General features: G+C 34.3%; 1 pseudogene; it reads right to left on the reverse strand.

The window, feature by feature from the left end:
* Nucleotides 1-5,246: 5,246 nt before the first annotated feature.
* On the reverse strand, nucleotides 5,247-11,541 carry LOC101244549 (CBL-interacting serine/threonine-protein kinase 6-like; annotated as a pseudogene).
* Nucleotides 11,542-20,490: the final 8,949 nt, after the last annotated feature.

Here is a 20,490-nt window from a genome sequence, read left to right on the forward strand (position 1 = left end):
GTCTCATCATATATGACGAAGACATAACACCATAAGAACAACTGCTCTCTAGTGGAAATATCACAATTGACTATGTAAAGTTAAGAGATAATGTTATAGATCCACTAACGAAAGGTCTAGTGAGAGAGGCTGTTGAAATATTATCTAAGGGAATGAGTTTATGGCTAAGACAAGTAAGCATGACGGTAACTCTATCTAACAGACTGGAGATCACAAGAGCTAAATTCAAGGAGAAAAACAAAGTTGTGGCTAACGGTTCGACATTGTCAATTAATTTAATCAATTCTCATGATGAAGAAAATGTTCAGGAACAATGTTAAGACTTTAAGACTTGTTAATGAGGTAATAAAGCTTAAAGTTTTTAATGGTTTGCTAAGTTTAGTAGATTGACCAAATAGTGTATCTATGAGATGACATGGTTATAAATAACCTATTTGTGTGTTAATTGGAAGCTGCTTCAAAGAGAATTTTTTTTCAAAAGCCTATTCTCTATATTCTCATGAAACCAAGAGGTGTTCATGGCTGAAACGAATAGAACCGTAAGAACCATAAATGGTAAAGGGTTAATTGTGTGACATATGGTTGTCTAGGCTTACACCAAAAGCTCGACGCTTCAACATATCGCATCTACCAGTTGACCGAATATATACTACATATGTTTACTATGGAAAGTCCAAGGGAAAACCTACTTATCTAGATGCAATTAATCATTGCCTGTGAAGTACTTTTTTGTCTGTGCATTCCTATGTTATAATCATTCCCTATCAATGTGGGGGATTATTGGGTATGCAGCAAGAATTGATGGGAAATAGGGGGTAAGAGAGGAACTTGAAAATTTGAGAACTTGAAAAGAGTTGAGAACTTGAAAAAAGTCCTCTTATGCTTTAATGAAAAGGCATTTGTCCCTCATCGGTGGTGGAAAGAAAAATAGGAGAGTTTAAATATAAAAACATTCCTATTAATTATTAAAATGGTGGAAAAGAGGGACCACCCTCGCTCCGTCGTCGTCGTCACTCAGCTTGGCTTTGGCTATGACTTTGGCTTTGGCTTTGGAAAATGATGATCGAGTGGTTATTTTTTGGATAACGTTTGTTTTAATTAAATAAATAAATAAATAAATAAATAAAATGTCCAAAACATTTTCAAATAATTAGTAAATAACAGAAATATTTATGTTATTTAGTTGAAATTAATCAAAACTTTACAACTTGATAGTTAATTAACCCAACTAAACTCAGATCCAGGCGCGACCCATTTGATTTTAAAACTTTCCCTTTATATTTAAATTTCACGCCTTTTGTAAATGACTATTTTGAAAGGTTAAAACTTTAGGAACATTCAATACAATTTAAAAGGTTGAAAACATTCATTAATGGTCGTGTAGATTCTAAAAGGGTTTCAACCTATCAGAACCTGTTCCTCTTGCCTACAAATACCATTCACTATTAAGAATTTTTCCTTTCGAATTTTCTGATTTCTTCTTCTTCTGCACAAAAATTTTCTTTGTGTACTTTACTGCCGTTGAGTGATCCGCTGAAACCAGAGCTTTCGGTATCTATACCTTGGTGATTGAGATCATTTTACCGTGAAGGATATATTCAAAATCAAACCTCGGATACTAGAGGGGAATAATTTCCTTAAGGGGACACTGTGAGTTCAGTGGACTTGATCTTTTTCCTGTTAAAATATTTTAAGATTCTTGTACGTTTTAAAGATTTTAGTTTTTGTGAATTAAATTTCTGTTCATCTTTCTTATTGGTTCAGTGAATTTTGGTTATTTTGTGTTTTTGAAAAATTTATTAAAATCAGTAATTCTAGTTTTTTGTATCACATATTGGCAACATCTCTCTCGACTGTCATGTAACATCTCCATTGATATCAAACACTCCATCCTTAATACTTACACGCAACAATCTACTCATAATCTTAATACTTTCTTTTGGAACCAAAGTGTTAATGGAAGGTATAATACTAAAAGTGCCTATATGTTGTACATATATATATGAAACACTAGATATAATTATATTGCTACTTGCTTCGATCATGATTGGGTTTTGAAAATAAATTCCAATAATAAGACCCCCTTCTTTATGTGGATCCTCATCACAAATAGACTCCCTACTTTGGCAATCCTTCACCCTAGAAACATCATTAAATCAAGGAACTGCCCATCGTGCCCTGGCATGATCCAAAATATTTAACATTTCTTTGTAGAATGCCAAGACGCTAAGCACATTTGGGATCACTAAGTAAACCTTATTTCTTTAAATATCAAATTCTCCCTTTCACCTCTAAAAATACTTGATCTTAAACAAGCACTCCATTGTGCCCACGTCTGTCTAACGCCTATTATTTTTTGGAATGTATTGAAAAATTGGAAGAGTACAATTTTTCAGAACAAGAATATTAGTGAGTTCCCTAGCAGCCTCCATAATGTTTCCTTTCAGGCTGTCGCATATTATCACTTATCCTACCCTACTCTACAAATAAACAAAACCCGAACAACTAAATCACCAGAATATTAGCACAAACCCTTGAAGGCGTCCTAAAACTAATCATTGATGGCTCGTATGAATTAAATTCTACAAACGGGAGAACATGAGGAGTATTTCAAGACCACTCAGGCAACCTGGTTGTATGCTTCTCTTGCAAAGTAAAAGCCCAAAACTCACTTCATGCTAGCATTGCTGCATGGATTAACTTTAGCGCAAAGCAGAAATTTTAATCAACTACGGGTGGAAACCTACTCTCAAGTACCAAATGAAACCTTGCATGGTAACAATCTCATATACTCACACATTTATGCTGATTTCTGGTCGACACTCCAACAGTTGTAGGGGACAACCATGAAGCACATCGCGAGTGAGGCTAATACGGTAGCATATATATTAGCAATATACAGAAGTAAAAACGAAGGAACCTCACATGATATTCAACAAGCCCTATGTTTTTGACGCATCTCCTTTGCTTGTAAAAATTTCCCTTAAAATCTATGCGATGGGAACTGTATCATCTAATTTCAGTTCCCTTATGGTTAAACCTTATTAATTAATTAAATAAAAAATCTTTTTATTTTTTAGAAAAAACATTCCAATACATTCAATTATAAATTTTTTATTGACATTTATTATGCTTTTTTTTTGTAACTACTTTCGAAATTTGGGTTGACACTATCTAGTTTCCTATTATCAAGTAAATTAAAAAAGAAAGAACAAGGACGGAATTAAAGGATAATACGTGTCTAAATCTGGAATCTCATATGAGACAACGTGCAAACAAAATCAACAGAATGAAACGTGCAGTAAACAAATATAGAAAAATAGTCGACAAGTTGAGAAGAAAGGGAACTACTTTGCTGTTCTGATTTGTGTTCTACAAGTACAAATTTTATAAGAAAAATGTATAATGTTTGACGAGTAAAAATTGGAACAACTAATCCTAAAATTTAGGAAGTAAAATACTCCCCTAAAGACTAGGACAAAACTGAAATAGTTTGACTTTATTTGCTAATAATAGAACCCTAAGTAACGGACTATATCTCTGGCACTTTCCCTTAAACTAAAAACATCGAAGTTTCAATTTAACTTCAGCTTCTTGAAATATTCCATAATGACGATACACATCAACATCCTCATATTTTGATAAGGGAGGTATCTAAAAGGTTTGATAAAAATGTAGGCCTACTTATCTTAACTTTGCCAGTACTGCAACTCTATTGTTCATTCATTGTTGAGATCTCGCAAAAAATAATACTTCACATCAATGTGCTTTCTTCTTCCATGGTCCACATGATTCTCCTAAGCCAAATAGCTTGACAAGTAGAAGCTGCAGCAACAACAAATTTATCTTACCTGCACATGATAATGTGACAATTGTTTGTTTTTTAGAAGACCACAACACAACAAGAACATAACCTGGAGTATTCTTTGTATCATCTTGATCTCCTGCATAATCACCATCAATAAAACCAACCAATCTAACTTTTTTCCTTTCCTATAGAAAATTTCAAAATCCTTGGTTCTTTGTATGTAAAGCAGAATTCTTGTTACAACTCGGAGATGCAGTTTAGTTGGCTATTCCAAATATCTACTTAAAAGACTAACTTCATACATGATGTTGTAGCAGGTAGATACATCAAATTGTCGACAGTTGGTTTGTTAAAGGAATTATCCACCTTATTTATGCTCCCAACTTAGTTATGTTTCTAATCAAATTCAAGTAGAATGTTGGCTGGATTGTGATTCTGCATCTCAAACCTACTTAAAATTTCTCATACATATCTTCTGAGAAAAATTAATCCCTTGATGAGAATGCACCACTTCTAAACAATCAAAATAATGTATTTTACCAAGATCGGACATGTTACACCTCTTGAATTCATCAAATGTGATGCTACTATTCCCTTTGAATACAAGATTATCAAAATAGAAGCACAGAATGAGCAATCTTCTGTTCTCCCCAATTTTCACAACAAAATGTGTAATCATATGGACACTTTTGAAATCCATTTTCAGAAAAAAGTCCTCAACTCAGTTGTATCAAGATCGTGGAGCTTGTTTTGGTTCACAAAGGGCTTTCTTCAATCGATTGGTCAAAGAAAAAAATCTAATACAAATCAATGTATAGTGAATGACATTTATAAGGTTTTAAAATTTAATATAATCTTATCTGAACATCTCTCACCAACTTTATATACCCTTCTTTGTTCCGTAATTTTTCACTCCTCAATTGCTTTCTCTAATAAAAATTGAGTGCTAGAGATTTTCAAGCACTTCTTTCTCTCTTTTCTTTCTTGTTTTTCATGTCTCAATAGAAGCATCTACCATTCAGAGATATCACATAGTACATGTGTCATAACTTAAATTTTCAAGACACAAAGAGAGAAACCTTGTTTTTTATTTTATTAATATACAACTAGACACACTGTCTAGTGGTGTTTTATTAATATAAAAATTATAAAAAATCCTCAATAGGGATAAGTACAAGCAACGGGGTATGTCTTATTTACCAATCCTAATAAGGTTATGCAACTCTATTGATTAACACACATCCAGAACATAGAACTAGAGAGAACTAGGTATTCTACGACGATCAAATTCGATCGCTCTAACACATGAATTATAGCGACAATACTTGAGAGATTAAGAATAAATTTTAAGAACACATCTTAAAGTAAAAACAAAAACAAAACTAAACAAATTCAAATATTTCTCGAATACATGAAAGTAACAGTAGCTTTTATTTACTCAAGTAATTGTTGAATTCTCAAGTGCTGATTTCAAAACAATGTCCTTGAGTGCTGGCCTAAGCTCTTTGGTGCAGAACTGGTTAAAAACAAATGTGCCACCACAAGCTTCCTTCACCTCCACCACTATAAATGAAGGTGTCACAAAAAATAGGTCAGAAGAAATTCCCAACTTCCCTTTTCTTCACTCTCGTGCCCCTGCAACCTAACACTAGAACCACTCCTCTTTAAGTTGAGTTTCGACGTTTTAGACACTTCCTGAAGCTTTGAAATCACACTTCTAGGTGGCTTTGTTATTGCAAATTTCAATTGTTCCTTCTCTTTATTGTTTTCCTCAAACAACGGAGCTAAATCAAACCCCTCTGACAAAGAAATTATATGAAAAGCATTCAAAACCTCAATATTTTTCACCTTTACTACACTATCTTCATCTCCCACATGAGAAAACTCCTCCTCCTCCCTACTCCTCAAAGTTCCGCGGACAGTCTTCATCAACCAATTAGACTCCATAATCATTAAGCAGTAATCCTAGTCCTAAGATTTGGATCCAACATCTTTCCTATCAACTTTCTTGAATCAGATGAAACCCAAGGTGGACACTTAAAATAACCCTTGTGAATTTTCCTATACATAGATATATGTAGGAATATTAAGAGGAATAAACAACACTATGTGAACCTTGTTATTCACAGTGGAAGTCATCGATATGCTTCTTTAACAGGTTGGTCCTCAAGTCCATCTTGGAATCACTAGGAAACAACGATTTTGTTTATAAACTAGTAGTTTGTTTTTGTGTGATGATGATTCTGCCTAAGAAACTCAACACTTTTTTTCTAGACTTAACCATTAATTTTTGATTTTTTGTTTCGTAGGTTTTCCTCTATCTTTTCATGTTTAACGTTTCACGTCTCACGTCTCACATCTCTTATCTCATCGGAACTACTCTCACTAGGAGTTTTTAAATAGAGTTAAAATGTGAGATTGTAGTTGTTCAGTCTTATCCTTTAAAGGATTAATACTAATTAATTATTTAATTTATTTAATTGCATAAGACATTAAAATAGATTGGCTCGGGTCACGTCGGTCAAAAAATGGGCGACCCATGATCCTAAACTTACAAGTCCCACTTTGCACATGGTCGACAAGACCCAAGTCAAAAGTCAAATCAATATGACACACAATTCAGATGACAAATAGTTCGTACAACCTGTGAGCATGAAGAACTTATCTTTAAGGTTTTTCAAGCTCTGTATATGAATTCAATAACACGTTGAAGTAATTCACTACTATTAAAGAATACTATTACTCACAATACCCCAGACGTTATTCACTACTTTGGTAGTTACTTATTCGAACCCTCAACCTCTTAAAGAAGTGAACTTGAAATTATGTTTAACTTTATACACAAAATTATACTTGTGTAATAGCCTACTTATGTATACAACTTAAATTGTTCGTTCCATGATCTTCCCTTTCTACTTGAATCTATCTGTTCCATATCAACTGCTTTCCTAGACATTTACGGCATTGCCAAACTACTCATGGTTATTATTAACATTCTAAAATAGCCACACTGATTTAAGCTTCAAGTAACAACAAAAGGTTAAATGGTATTTCATTAAAAAGTTTATTTTATTTTTCAAGGTCTTTAAAAATGAAGAAGCCGAGAATATTCTTTCATTGACAAATTGATCGCTAGACACACGTTGTATGATACACGTGCTTCGATATTTACACATTAAATTGCTGTATGTGTCTCCTTCTATTGATTATTCAGCATCGTACATACCTTGGTCTAAACATCTCCAGATGTTTAACCCTAGTTTCTCTCTTAAGTGATCTTTAAACTCATTTGTTGGAGAAACTTTTGCTATGATCATAAAAGAAGTCATAATATTATGGTGAAATTCATTTCTTCATCGTCCCTGACGTAAGAGACGATTACTCATGTGAGAGAGACAATATCGGGTCATGTTCTACACTATATATCTTACATGTTATCACATGCATACTACATTTGAACATAAATTCAATAGTTTTCTATAAAAGAAGATATCGTAACAATCATGTCAGTTTACAATAATGAAATATCATCACATTTTAGATAAACCTAGTTCTTTAACATGTATTTCAAATAAGTTTCTAAAGATGGCCTTCCAAAAAAAATTCAACTATCATTTCATGTGTATAAGTTTATTGTAAAGTTATTTCTCCACTTTTCACTATGTCTCTCACAAAGTTATACTTGATGTCAATGAGATTAGTTCTTCTGTGATACTTAGGATCCTTTATGTACAAGATAGTGGCTTAACTATCATAATGTAGAATTATTTGACCCTCACAATTCTTTGTAATGTTGAAATGATCAAAGAATCTATATAAACAAATAAGTTTTTGTAATGCGCACACACATGCTACAAATTCAGATTCCATGGTTGAAAGAGCTGCCTAAGTTTGCTTCTTACTTTTCCATGAAATATTACCACCATTTAGTATGAAAGCAAAAACGAATGTTGATTTTATATTAACCCAGTAACCAGCCCAATCAGTATCTATATAGTTTTTAATGAATAAATCAGATCTACTATAACATAGTACATGATCTGCAATTCTCTTTAGATATTAGAATATTCTCTTTACTGCCTTCCACTTTCCACTGATATTTTCTAATATAGGATCGATATTTCCTTTCTAGAGTCACGACATAACAAATGTCTGGGCGATTACACATCATAGCATACATCAAACTCCCGACAGTACTAGAATAAGGAACTTGAGACATGTCTATCTATTGACCTATTTGATTTACGTTTAACTTAAAGAATTCATTTATTCCCAATAGCTTAACGTTCGCTAGAAAGGTTAACTAAATTCAAGACATGGTTTGATTTCGTAGGCTCTAATTCTTTTTCATCGCTTTTAACCATTCATCCTTTTTAGGGCTTGATAAAGCCTCTGCTATATAATTATGTTCACCGATTCCGTAGGAGATACCAAGAAAACAAAATCCTCAATTTTATAAGATTTTTTAGGTACACCTATTTTAGTACTCTTACAAATTTGAAGTTAAGATTCCTCTATAGGATTTGGGATTCATAACTGCAACTTGGACCAGGAATCATTTCTTGATGCATTGATTTATCATGTATATTTGAAAACATTATATGATCTTTTGAATTCAACATTTCGTACAGAGGTTCAACTTCTTTCATATATCTTTAAAGCGCTCAAGTGCTTTAATAAAGTATGAAGCACCATACCTTGCCTTCACATTCATTGGACCACAAATATTAATTGAAGTGAGAATTCAGTCCTCTTAGCCTGTCAAATTGTTTACGCGTAATCTTTCGAGCAAGACAATTTTCATAAGTTTAAATTTGAATTTTCATGAAACAACCTAAATTCCCTTCTTTTCCCAACTTTTTTATTTAATCTTTTACCTATGTGACCTAATCTAGCATTCCATGTCTGTTATTGACATAAAATTAGGCATGTGACATGCACATTCAATGAAATCAATTCTCATAAAGATTTCACATTTGAATGTTAAATCAAAATGACACTTAAGCATCCATTCATCATTTACTAATTAAATATTTAATCAATATTTTAAATTAACATTTTAATGTGTATGCTAACTCATTTAGACTATAATCGCACAGATTTCCATGTCTAACTATTGAACACCGTATAGTTTTGTGCAATATAATAATCATTCACTCATCAAAAATAAAGGAGAATAAAATGAAAACAATCCATATTAAAGCATAAATAAAGATGTTCACTTCAAAGTTAAATAAAAAAATACAATAATAATAATAATAAAAATTATTCTGATAAAAAAAGGAGTATGTGGATACACCGTGGGTTAAGTTTTATTAACATAACTCCTATTTTTACATAGTATTTCCATAAGTCTTTATTATTCCTAATTTCAATTTACACTTGATTTAGTTTATTTTTCCAGTATTCTTTCAAAAATGATGCAACACATCATACTCTTATCCCTCTGAATCGTTAACACCAATTTCATTAAGCTTTTCAAATTTTTTGGCAAAAATCTGGAGGAATTCTATTAAACAACCAAGGGGATATATCTTCAAAGACTTAAACTCTCTTAGATCTTTTTCTCGTTTTCTTCGAATGTTCAAAGACATAAAACTATCTTAGATCTTTTTCCCTTTTTCTTTGAATTATCCATCATTCCATAAGATACTTTGTGTCTCTTTTGGAACATCAATCTGTACGACTTCTCGCCCTCGGAAACACATCTTACTACTGTTTGCTCTTCGACCTCATCCTTTTAATCTAATTTGAGAACTCCAACTTGGAGTAATTTCAGCATGTTCCTTTTCAGCCATGTCTGAAATTGGAACAAAAAGAAATATAGTTAATCCATTTAATATGACAAAATCTGTCACTTATTTCTCATAAAGGACAAGCAATTTTTTAAGGTACATGAGGACTAAACGAATACAGAAGACCGATCAGATCCTAAATAAGACACATATAAAAATGATCCTGAATAGGACTCTAATCTCAATCCAAAAAACAAGTTATTTTTTTCAACCCAACTTAAAAAACTCATATCTCACTCATTTTAAGTCTGTTTCTCTATTATAATATATTTTAGGGAAGCTTAAAATGGGCAAATCATAAAAAATTTAAGTTTCTACCCAAAAACTGCATGACGAATTTCCACATTGCTTCGGACAGATGCAGTTTTTCTGAAAGCTGTCAAAAAACAGATAATTTTTCAAAAATTTGTATCTAACTCGTTTTAATTTCTTCTCTATTATAATATTTTTTTGAGAAGACATGCAACCATATTATGATCAAATAAGTTTTGGCCAAAAATATCTTCCAACCAATTTTCAAATTGCTACTAAACAGATCATTTTTTTTTAAAAAAATAATTGCTGAGCTATTTTCATAGTAGGACAAGTAATCCTACAATCAAATTGGATTCTGAATCCTATTTTTTAATCATTAATTCACAATTAAACGTCAAATAAAAATTTAACTTTTTCCAATTTTTTTCTTCTTCTTTCTATTCAGTGATTTTGAAAAGATATATACTCAATTTATTTTCTTATATACATACAAAGTGAATAGAAAAGAATGGAACACATAATGAGATTAATAACCATGACTTTGATACCTTTGTAGGAATATTTATAGGAATCAACAACAAAACCTGTACCATGTAATTCACAGCAGAAGTCGTTGATCTGCGGCTTTGACAGGTTGGTGCTCAAGTCCATGTTTGAATCACTAGGGATCAAAGATTTTGTTCACAAACTAGAAGTGCGTTTTTGTGTTTTGATGATTTTGCCTGAGAAACTCAACCGTTTTTGTTTCTAGATTGAATGTTAGTTTTTGATTTTCTATTTCACAGGTTTTCCTCTCTTTTTTCACGTTTAACATTCTTATCACATCTCACATCTTTTATCTCATCGAAACTTCTCACATTAGGAGTCTTTTATAGAGGAGTTGACCAGTTACATTGTAGTTTTTCAGTCTTATCCTTTAAAGGATTTATCCTAATTGATTATTTAATTTATTTAATTGGATAAAACATTAAAATATATTAGGTTGGGTCAGGTTTATCCATATGGGCGACCCATGACCCAAAATATACACCATAATATTATCATTTTTAAATGGTAAAAATCCAGCTAAAAGCACATAAAGAATAACTCCACATGACAAAATATCTTATGTTGCAGCATTATATCCATGATTACCACGTACTTCAGGGGTAATATAAGCAGGAGTACACAAGGTTTACGCAATAAACCATCTTGCCTTAAATGATTAGTAAAAGCAATAAGTCCGTAATCGGTTACCTTAGGATTACCTTTTTCATCTAACAACAAATTCTCAGGATTTATATCCATTTGATAAGCACCACGACTATGACAAAAATCAATTTTAGAAATCAATTGCTGGAAATAACCTCGAGAATTGTTTTCTCTAAGCTTACCTTTAACTACTTTTTCAAGCAATTCACCGCCTTTAATGTACTCTATGGTGAAGTAAATCTTTGTTTTGCTTACCATAACTTCATGAAGCTCGACTATATTTTGATGTTTTACCATTTTCATGATGGAGATTTCTCATTGCTCCATCATTCCTACTTTTACCACCCTTTCTTTTCAAAGAACTTTCATTGCTATATTCTCCCCTGTTACCACGTTAAGATCATGGTATACTTTAGAAAAAGAACCTTGAACCAAAAATCGTCTGAGCTCATATTTACCATATAAAACACAACCTTTTTATTCAAGCCCCATTATAAAACACTAGTTAAGGGAAATTGAGAAACATTTCTGAAGCATGATCGAAAAAGGTGTTTGATTTTTAAAAAAATTGATGGACATAAATGGAACTGAAAGGGGGTGGGAATGTGTTCACTCGTCTCCAACATGTTATCTGTTGAAACTCCGGCAATGATGAACGAAATCATAAAAAAGTAACAATGTTTGTTAAGAAAAAAAATTGGCTTATAACTGGGGTGGAAAAGGGTGTTGGGTGGATTAGTTTACCCATTTTTTACGTGTTTTCGGTGGCAATTCTGATGGTAATTCATGCTGCTCAGGCGAGTGAGATCTGGGGCTTTAGGGCATCTTCAACTGTAGACTCTATTTTACTCTCCAAATATTGAGTATTGTATTTTTTGAGACAATCAACTCCTACCCAAGTCTTTATTACTCTCTACAAAGGAATTTCTTCTCTCTCTTTAATATTATATTTTTATTATTTTTATTTCATAATATAATTTTCTTTATTTTCTAAATAATAATCCTATATAATTTTCATGTAATATAAAATTTTAATTTTAGAATTTTTAAGTTAATATTAAATAAAAAAAATGTCATATTTGCCCTTATACTTTCAGAAAAGTGTTATATCTTCCCATGTCATTTAATTAAAGGAACATATTTGCCCTTTGACCAATCTCATCTCTAAACTTTGATATTGAAAAAAAATTATGGCTACTCATTCATGTATCAGTTGGAGCTTCTTCATCCACAAAAATATGATCATCGATAGATAGGCTTCCAGCCATGCTTCTTCATCAACTTTAGTGACGGTTTTCAATTTCGGAAAAGAGGTGAATAAAGGAAAATTTTTATAAACATAAAGAAAGCATCCTTCATGTATAAAAATTAAGAATTCCTTGTTGGAACTAATGCATTCACACCTTGATGTTTAGTATTTAAATATTGTCTCTTAGTTTCTCAAGAAGTCTTTAAGGATTTTGCTATATATTTATCTAGTAATTTGTGATATATGTATCTAGTTATTGTGCAATTTTGGTTTTCTATTTTGAGTATTTTAAATAGTGACGTAGTTGATGGTTGTAATCATATCAAGTTGTCTTAAGTAGCCTATATAAAACTTGAGCATTCTCTAGAGATAATATTGTCCTTCCATATTTCCTACAAATTGGTGTGAAAAGCAGGTTTTCATTCTTAATCCGGGTTAGGTAAAGAAAAAAAATATGGCATCCAAAACAAATGAAGGTGTTGATTCTTCAATTGTTCTTACTCTATTTTTTTTTGGAATCAATTTTGAATACTAGAAGATAAGAATGCGAACACATCTAAATACACATGGTTTGTGGACTATTTTTGTAAATGGCTATGATGAACCAAAAAATTATGGTGAACTTTAAGTAGCAGAGATAAAAAATCCTTAGGCTAAGTACCGTCAAGATGCAAAAGCCTTGAGCAAAATCCAAATAAGAGTCTCCAGATCATGTTTTGCAAAAACTTCTACCTGTGAGACTGCAAACCAAGCTTGGGAGTCTTTGGAAATTGAAGTGTACGACAACGAAAAGGTATGCACTATAAATCTTCATACTCTTAGAGGAGAGTTTCAAAACTTGAAAATGATAGAATCTGAAAAAATAGATGAATATTACACAAGGGTCGTGAATTTGATTAATGAAATGTGAAGTCACGGTGATACAATTTATAGCCAACAAGTTGTGGGAAAGATTCTAATTAGTCTTATAGAAAACTATGATTACATTGTCATTATCACTGAGGATAAAAAAGATCTTCCTAAACTTTCAATCAAAGAGCTAGTAGGATCATTACGTTCATATGAGAAGCAAAGGTTTTTTGTCAAGATCAACCCAAAGAGACGACTTTCCGCTAAAACAAAATGAGAATTTAAAAATTTCTCAAAAGATCAACAAAAGAAGAATTACAATCCTAAAAAGAAGAAGGATCATGATGATTCTTCTAAGAAGGTTGAAGAAAAAGTTGAGAAAAGTACTAGTCCTTTTTGTAAAATTTGAAAATGGACTAATCACAATGCAATAAAATAATGAAACAAAGGCAAGACCCAATGTTAATTTTGGAAAAAAAATTGTCCTTATTAAGAATGATAATTGGCACAACAAACAGGAGCAAACAAATTTATGTAAAGATCTGGAGGAATAAATGGAAGCAAATCCTTTGTTTGTTTGTGAATGTGATCTTTCAGCAAAAAGTAATGAATGATATATTGATAGTGGTTGTAGCAATCACACGACTGGAATGAAAAATTTCCCTCTCAATTAATAGTAGCATAACTACTAATGTGAGAATGGGGAAAGGGCCTTAGTTGATGCAAAAGATAAAAGTAACATTTTAATCAACGTAAAATGTAGCGGTAAAAAAATTCATGATATGCTTTATGTTGTTGAATTGGAAAAAAATGGCCTAGTGTTGGTCAATTCATGGGAAATGGTTATTCACTTGTGTTGAGAGATAAGTATTGCAAAATTTCTGATAAAATTGACCCAAATTAAGTCATTGTTGAAGTAGATATGATAAAAATAAAATTCCTTTATAATTTAATTACAATGCATTCAAAAATGAAGTTGTAGATAATTTATGACTTTGGCACGAAAATTTTTGTCACTTGAGTTTTTATGGTTTGAAGTTTCTCAAGCAAAAAGACATGGTGCCAGACGTTTATGAGGTACATACTAACAATAAGGTAGATAATACTTCTATCATATCTTTAGATGTATCAAATTAAGAAGGTCACGAGGAAAAGGACAATGTCGCACAACGAGGAATAATATCATATTCAGATAATGAAGATCATGTTTCAGGATGAACATAAATGTCGAGTGACATTTATCAAAGATGCACCTTTGTCAGTGTTAAGAAGATTATGAGAAGGAAATAAAGCATGATGTTTGGAAAAAAGCCTTTGAAGAAAATAATTGGAAGAATGAGAAAAGTTATACTTGGCAGTGTGTGAGTATACCCAATGAGAGAAATGTTGTAAGTCCAAAGTGAATTTGCAAAACCAAACTCAACTAAAAAGGAGATATTCGAAAACACAAGTGTCACGACCCAAAGCGGGCCGCGAGTGGCACCCACACTTACCCTCCTATGTGAGCGAACCAACCAATCTAAACCCCAACAATTCAACCATAATAAACAGAATATAATGCGGAAGACTTCAACTCATTAATGAAAATCGGTTAAATAACTTCTAAAAACTGGAACATCTATCCTCAAATTACTAATTCTAAGAGTATCTAGAAAGCTAGAATAAATAAAAAGCTAGTCCATGCAAGAACTTCATGGCATCAAGAGATGAAGAAGAAGATCCAGTCCAAGCTAGAAGCGTTAGCTCACCCTGAAATCCGGTGTAATGAAGACTAGATAGAGTTGTGGTTGAGTAGAAGACGATGGTACGTTTGCTGCACTCCACAAATAACAAAGAAAAACAATTACAAGTAGGGGTCAGTACAAAACACGAGTACTGAGTAGATATCATCGGCCAACTTAAAATAGAAAACATTATATATCAGATAATATCATAAAATCAACTACAATACTCAACATGCGGCATTTACAATTACCATAACCCTTGGTCACAACACCAAGCACATCAATGAGGACTCACGCCTCCCCATCATACTCATTTGGGAATTAGGTTCATTAAATTGAGTATATTAACATCTTTCAAGATTAATTGTCTTTATTTCTCTCATTTCGATATATGACACTCCGCTCCATATACTATCCGGGTGTCGGAACGTGACACTCCGATCCTCATCATACTATCTTGGTGTCGGAACGTGACACCCGAACCATATTCTATCCTGGTGCCGGAACGTGGCACTCCGATCCATATACTATCCTTGTACCGGAACATGTCACCCGATCCATATACTATCCTGGTGTCAGAACGTCACACTCCGATCCTCATATACTATCCTGGTACCGGAATGTGGCGCCCGATCCATATACTATCCTGGTGTCGGAACGTGACACTCCGATCCTCATATACTATCATGGTATCGGAACGTGGCACCCGATCCCCTAATCTCACTACTTTAGTTCATCAAGCCTTCTTTTATACCAAGGCATCATCATTAACAAGGTAGATTAGGGTTTTCAAGATTTAGGATTCAATAACTTCATCATGCTTATTTTATCACAATTATATAATCACATTCATGCAAGCATACAATTAAGCATATAGAAGGGTTTACAACACTACCCAATACATATCATTCGCTATTTAGAGTTTACTACGAATAACATAAACCATAGCCTACCTCCACTGAAGAATTGAAGTCAAGCAATCTACTTTCCCAAGCTGCGTTCTTCCTCTCTCTCTGTTCTTTTTCTTTTTCTTATTCAAAACCTCTTTCTTTTACCCTAATTAGCATATTATTAAGTATAAAAGATGATAAAATACCCCACTACTTGTTTCAAGGTTCTCTCTTTTAACCCCCAAGTAATTAAATTATTAACATTAAACCACTAACTTTATAATTAGGCCTAAGTCATCTCCAGCAACTCAAAGTTGTTCGCATAATTCATTTAGACACCTCAACTAATCCTTGTGCCAATTGAACACTTTATTTGTTCAAAAGTCATTCCTATTAGACACAAAATGCTGACATGGCAAAAAACGTGTAATTCACTTTCCCTGAGCGCGTTAATTTATTAAAAATAATATTTTTTTTTCTCTTAATTTATACCCCTAAGTTAATTTTTCTAAAAAAAATTAACAAAAAAGAAGAAGAACAGTTGTGTTCTTCTTCTTCCCTATTTCTATCAACCCCACCACCCCACCCCAACCCCCATACTCATACACCAGTGTTTATCTTCTTCCGCCATCATTCTAATGATTTAAAAATTCTTAGTATCAGTGGTTATCCTCTTCCCCCACCATTCTAATGGTTTCAAAATTCTTAGCATTTTGTTTCATTTATAAATTTTTCAAAGAGATTCTTTTCCGCATCTTTCTCTACCTAAAAAACGAGATGAAGTAAAAAGTTATAATTAATAAAAGCTGATGAAAAAAAAATTTATCAGGTTAAAGATGGAACTGTACAGGGAAGGGGGGGGGTCGCCATTAATGGAGTTAGAGGAAATGTATGTTTTGTTCCAGTTGAAGGCAGAGAGGTGTTTAGGTTTTACTGTTTTTTTTCTTTTTTTTTTACTTTAAAATAATTTTTATCTTTTTTACTTTATAATATAATGTTTAAATAATTTTTTCGATTAAAAAATAACACATGTCATTATTTGATTGGTCAAATTGACATGTTAGCGCGAGTGTATTTCACACATTCTCTATTTTTTGTTTATTCTCGAAAAAATGTTATAATGGTTCAAATTCAGAAAGGTTGAAGTGTTCAATTGGTAGTACGTCTAGTTGAAGTGTCTAAATGAATAATCGGAACAAGTTTGAGTGGCCGCATATGACTTTGGCCTTATAATTATAAGAAGGAATAGTCCAAAACGCCCCTTAAAATATTTAACAGGAATCCGACCCAGTCAGGGTCACGCAGTCTTTGACGGGCCGTCGTGCCTGCGACGGTCCGTCCTACTGAGTCGTCACAGAGTTCAGAGACTGAAATTTACTGTAGGGCCTGTGACGGTCCGTCGTGCCCACGACGGCCCGTCCTGCCATTTCATCGCGAAGTTCAGAGAGTTGTTCTCAGTACCCAATTTTTCAGAATTCTAAGTGTTTTGGAATTACACACCCTCGACGGTCCGTCTGCCCATGACGGTGCGTCGTGGGATCCGTCAACTCAGACTGTAATTACCAAAAATAAACTCTACTACTCAAAACGACTAACAGGTCGTTACAATAGATACCAATTTACCCATCGTTCGTCCCCGAACGATCACGAGAAGAAAAAAAAAGGTGAAAAGGAGTACCTGAATCTGTAAACAGGTGTGGATATCTTTATTGCATATTGGCCTCCTTCTCCCAAGTGGACTCTTCGACTGGCCGATTCTTCCATTGAACCTTGACAGATGCAGTCTCCCTTGACCTCCACTTGCGGACTTCCCTATCTAAGGTAGCAGCAGGCTCCTCCTCATAAGACAAATTCTCATCAAGAAGAACTGAATCCCAACGAATAATGTAGTTTCCATCACCATGGTATCTTTTCAGCATAGACACATGAAATACCGGGTGTACTCCTGAGAGTGCTGGGGGCAAGGCTAATTCATAAGCCACCTCCCCTACTCGCTTAAGTACTTTAAATGGTCCAATATACCTCGGGCCTAGCTTACCTCTTTTTCCAAACCTCATCACCCCTTTCAAGGGTGAAACCTTCAGCAAGACTTGCTCACCCTCTATGAACTCCAAGTCTCTAACCTTTCGATCTGCATATTCCTTTTGCCTGCTTTGAGCCGCTAATAGCTTTTCTTAAATAGATTTCACTTTCTCTAATGAACCCCTCAAAATATCAGTACCCCAAGGTCTAACCTCAAATGCATCAAACCGACCAATGGAAGACCTACATCTCCTCCCATACAATGCTTCGAAAGGAGCCATATCAATACTTGAGTGATAGCTATTATTGTATGAAAACTCCGCTAAGGGTAAGAAGTTATCCCAATGACCCCCAAATTCTATCACACATGCACGAAGCATATCTTCCAACACCTGAATTGTTCGCTCAGACTGACCATCGGTCTGAGGGTGAAATGCAGTACTAAGGTCCAACCTAGTACCTAATTCAACATGCAATGTTCTCCAAAACTTAGAAGTAAATTGCGTACGTCTATCTGATATGATGGAAAGTGGAACTCCATGCAACCGAACAATTTCTGAGATGTAGTGTCTGGCTAACTTCTCTGCATCGTAGGTCACCTTGACCGGGATGAAGTGAGCAGTCTTAGTTAATCGGTCCACAATTACCCAAATAGAGTCAAACTTCCCCAATGTCTTTGGAAGACCAACCACGAAGTCCATTGCAATTCTCTCCCACTTCCATTCAGGAATGGGCATTCTCTGAAGTGCTCCTCCGGGCCTCTGGTGTTCATACTTTACTTGCTGACAATTTGGACATTTGGCAACAAAATCAACAATGTCGCAGTTCATTCTACTCCACCAAAAGTGTTGCTTTAGGTCACGGTACATCTTGGTTGCACCAAGATGTATAGAATATCCGGAACTATGAGCCTCTGTAAGAATAGTGTGGATCAAATCATCAACACGGGGCACACATACCCTTACCTTAATTCTCAAAACACCTTCCTCATCCATTATTGCTTTTTTAGGCTCTCCTCGCAACACCATATCCCGAATTCGGCTTAGTTTCTCGTCATCAAACTGTTTTCCCTTGATCTTGTCAAGAAAAGAAGATCTCGCCTCCACACTGACAAAAAGTCCTCCCTTCTCATTTACTTCTAACCTCATAAAGTCGTTAGCCAGAGTCTGAACCTCTCTAGCCAATGGGCGTCTAGAAACTTGTAAGTGCGCTAAACTACCCATGCTCTCTGCTTTTCTACTTAAGGCGTCTGCCACAACATTAGCCTTTCTTGGGTGATACAAGATGGTAACATCATAATCCTTCAGTAGTTCCATCCACCTCCTCTATCTCAAATTTAAATCCCTCTGAGTAAAGACATATTGTAGGCTACGATGATCCGTATATACTTCACACTTGACCCCATATAGATAATGTCTCCATTATTTTAATGCAAACACTACTGCGGCAAATTCCAAATCGTGGGTCGGATAGTTAGGTTCATGCACCTTTGATTGCCTCGAAGCATAAGCAATTACATTCTTCTCTTGCATTAGCACTGCACCCAAACCAGAATAGGATGCATCACAATAAACAATGATGTTCTTACCCTCTACTGGTAAGGTAAGGATAGGTATAGTAGTCAGCAAGGTCTTGAGTTTCTGAAAGCTTTCTTCACATTCGTCTGACCATACAAATGGAACATTCTGTTTAGTCAAGTTCGTCAATTGGGAAGCAATAGAACAGAATCCCTTGACAAGTCGACGGTAGTAGCTGGCTAAACCAACAAAGCTCCTTATTTCTGACACATTAGTAGGCCTTACCCAATTTCTCACTGTTTCAATATTAAAAGGATCCACCATCACTCCATCCTTAGAAACCATGTGCCCCAAAAAGGACACTAAATCTAGCCAAAACTCACACTTGGATAATTTTGCATAAAGCCTTTTCTCCCTTAACACTTCCAACACAATTCTCAAATGCTACTCATGTTCCTTCTTACTCTTGGAGTATATGAGTATATCATCAATAAATACGATCACAAAGAGATCCATATATGACTTAAAAATCTCGTTCATCAAGCTCATAAAAGCAGCAGGGGCATTCGTAAGACCAAAAGACATTACTCCAAATTCGTAATGCCCATACCTGGTTCGAAAAGCAGTCTTTGGCACATCCGTTGGCCGTATTTTCAATTGATGATAACCGGATCTCAAGTCAATCTTAGAGAAGACACAAGCACCTTGTAACTGATCGAACAAGTCATCAATGTGAGGAATGGGATACTTGTTCTTAATAGTTACCTTGTTCAGCTGCCGGTAGTCTATGCACATACGAAAACTCCCATCCTTCTTCTTCACAAATAACAACGGAGCACCCCAGGGGATGCACTTGGTCTAATGAAACCTTTACTTAACAACTCTTGAAGTTGGGCCTTTAACTCCCTTAACTCCGCTGGAGCCATTCTATAAGGAGGTATGGATATGGGGCGAGTACCCGGCTCTAGATCAATGCAAAAGTCAATATCTCTTTCCGGTGGCATACCAGGAAGGTCTGCAGGAAACACATCCAGAAACTCACGAACTACCGGAACCATCTCAATGGAGGGTACTTGGGTAGTATCATCCCTGAGATGTGCCAAGAAAGCTAAAAACCCTTTCTAACCATTCTCTTAGCACGAATGCAGGAGATGATACGAACTGGAGTGGAAGTGTAGTCACCCTCCCAC

This window comes from Solanum lycopersicum, chromosome 11 (assembly GCF_036512215.1).
Source record: "Solanum lycopersicum chromosome 11, SLM_r2.1".
In the NCBI taxonomy this organism is placed as follows: Eukaryota; Viridiplantae; Streptophyta; class Magnoliopsida; order Solanales; family Solanaceae; genus Solanum; species Solanum lycopersicum.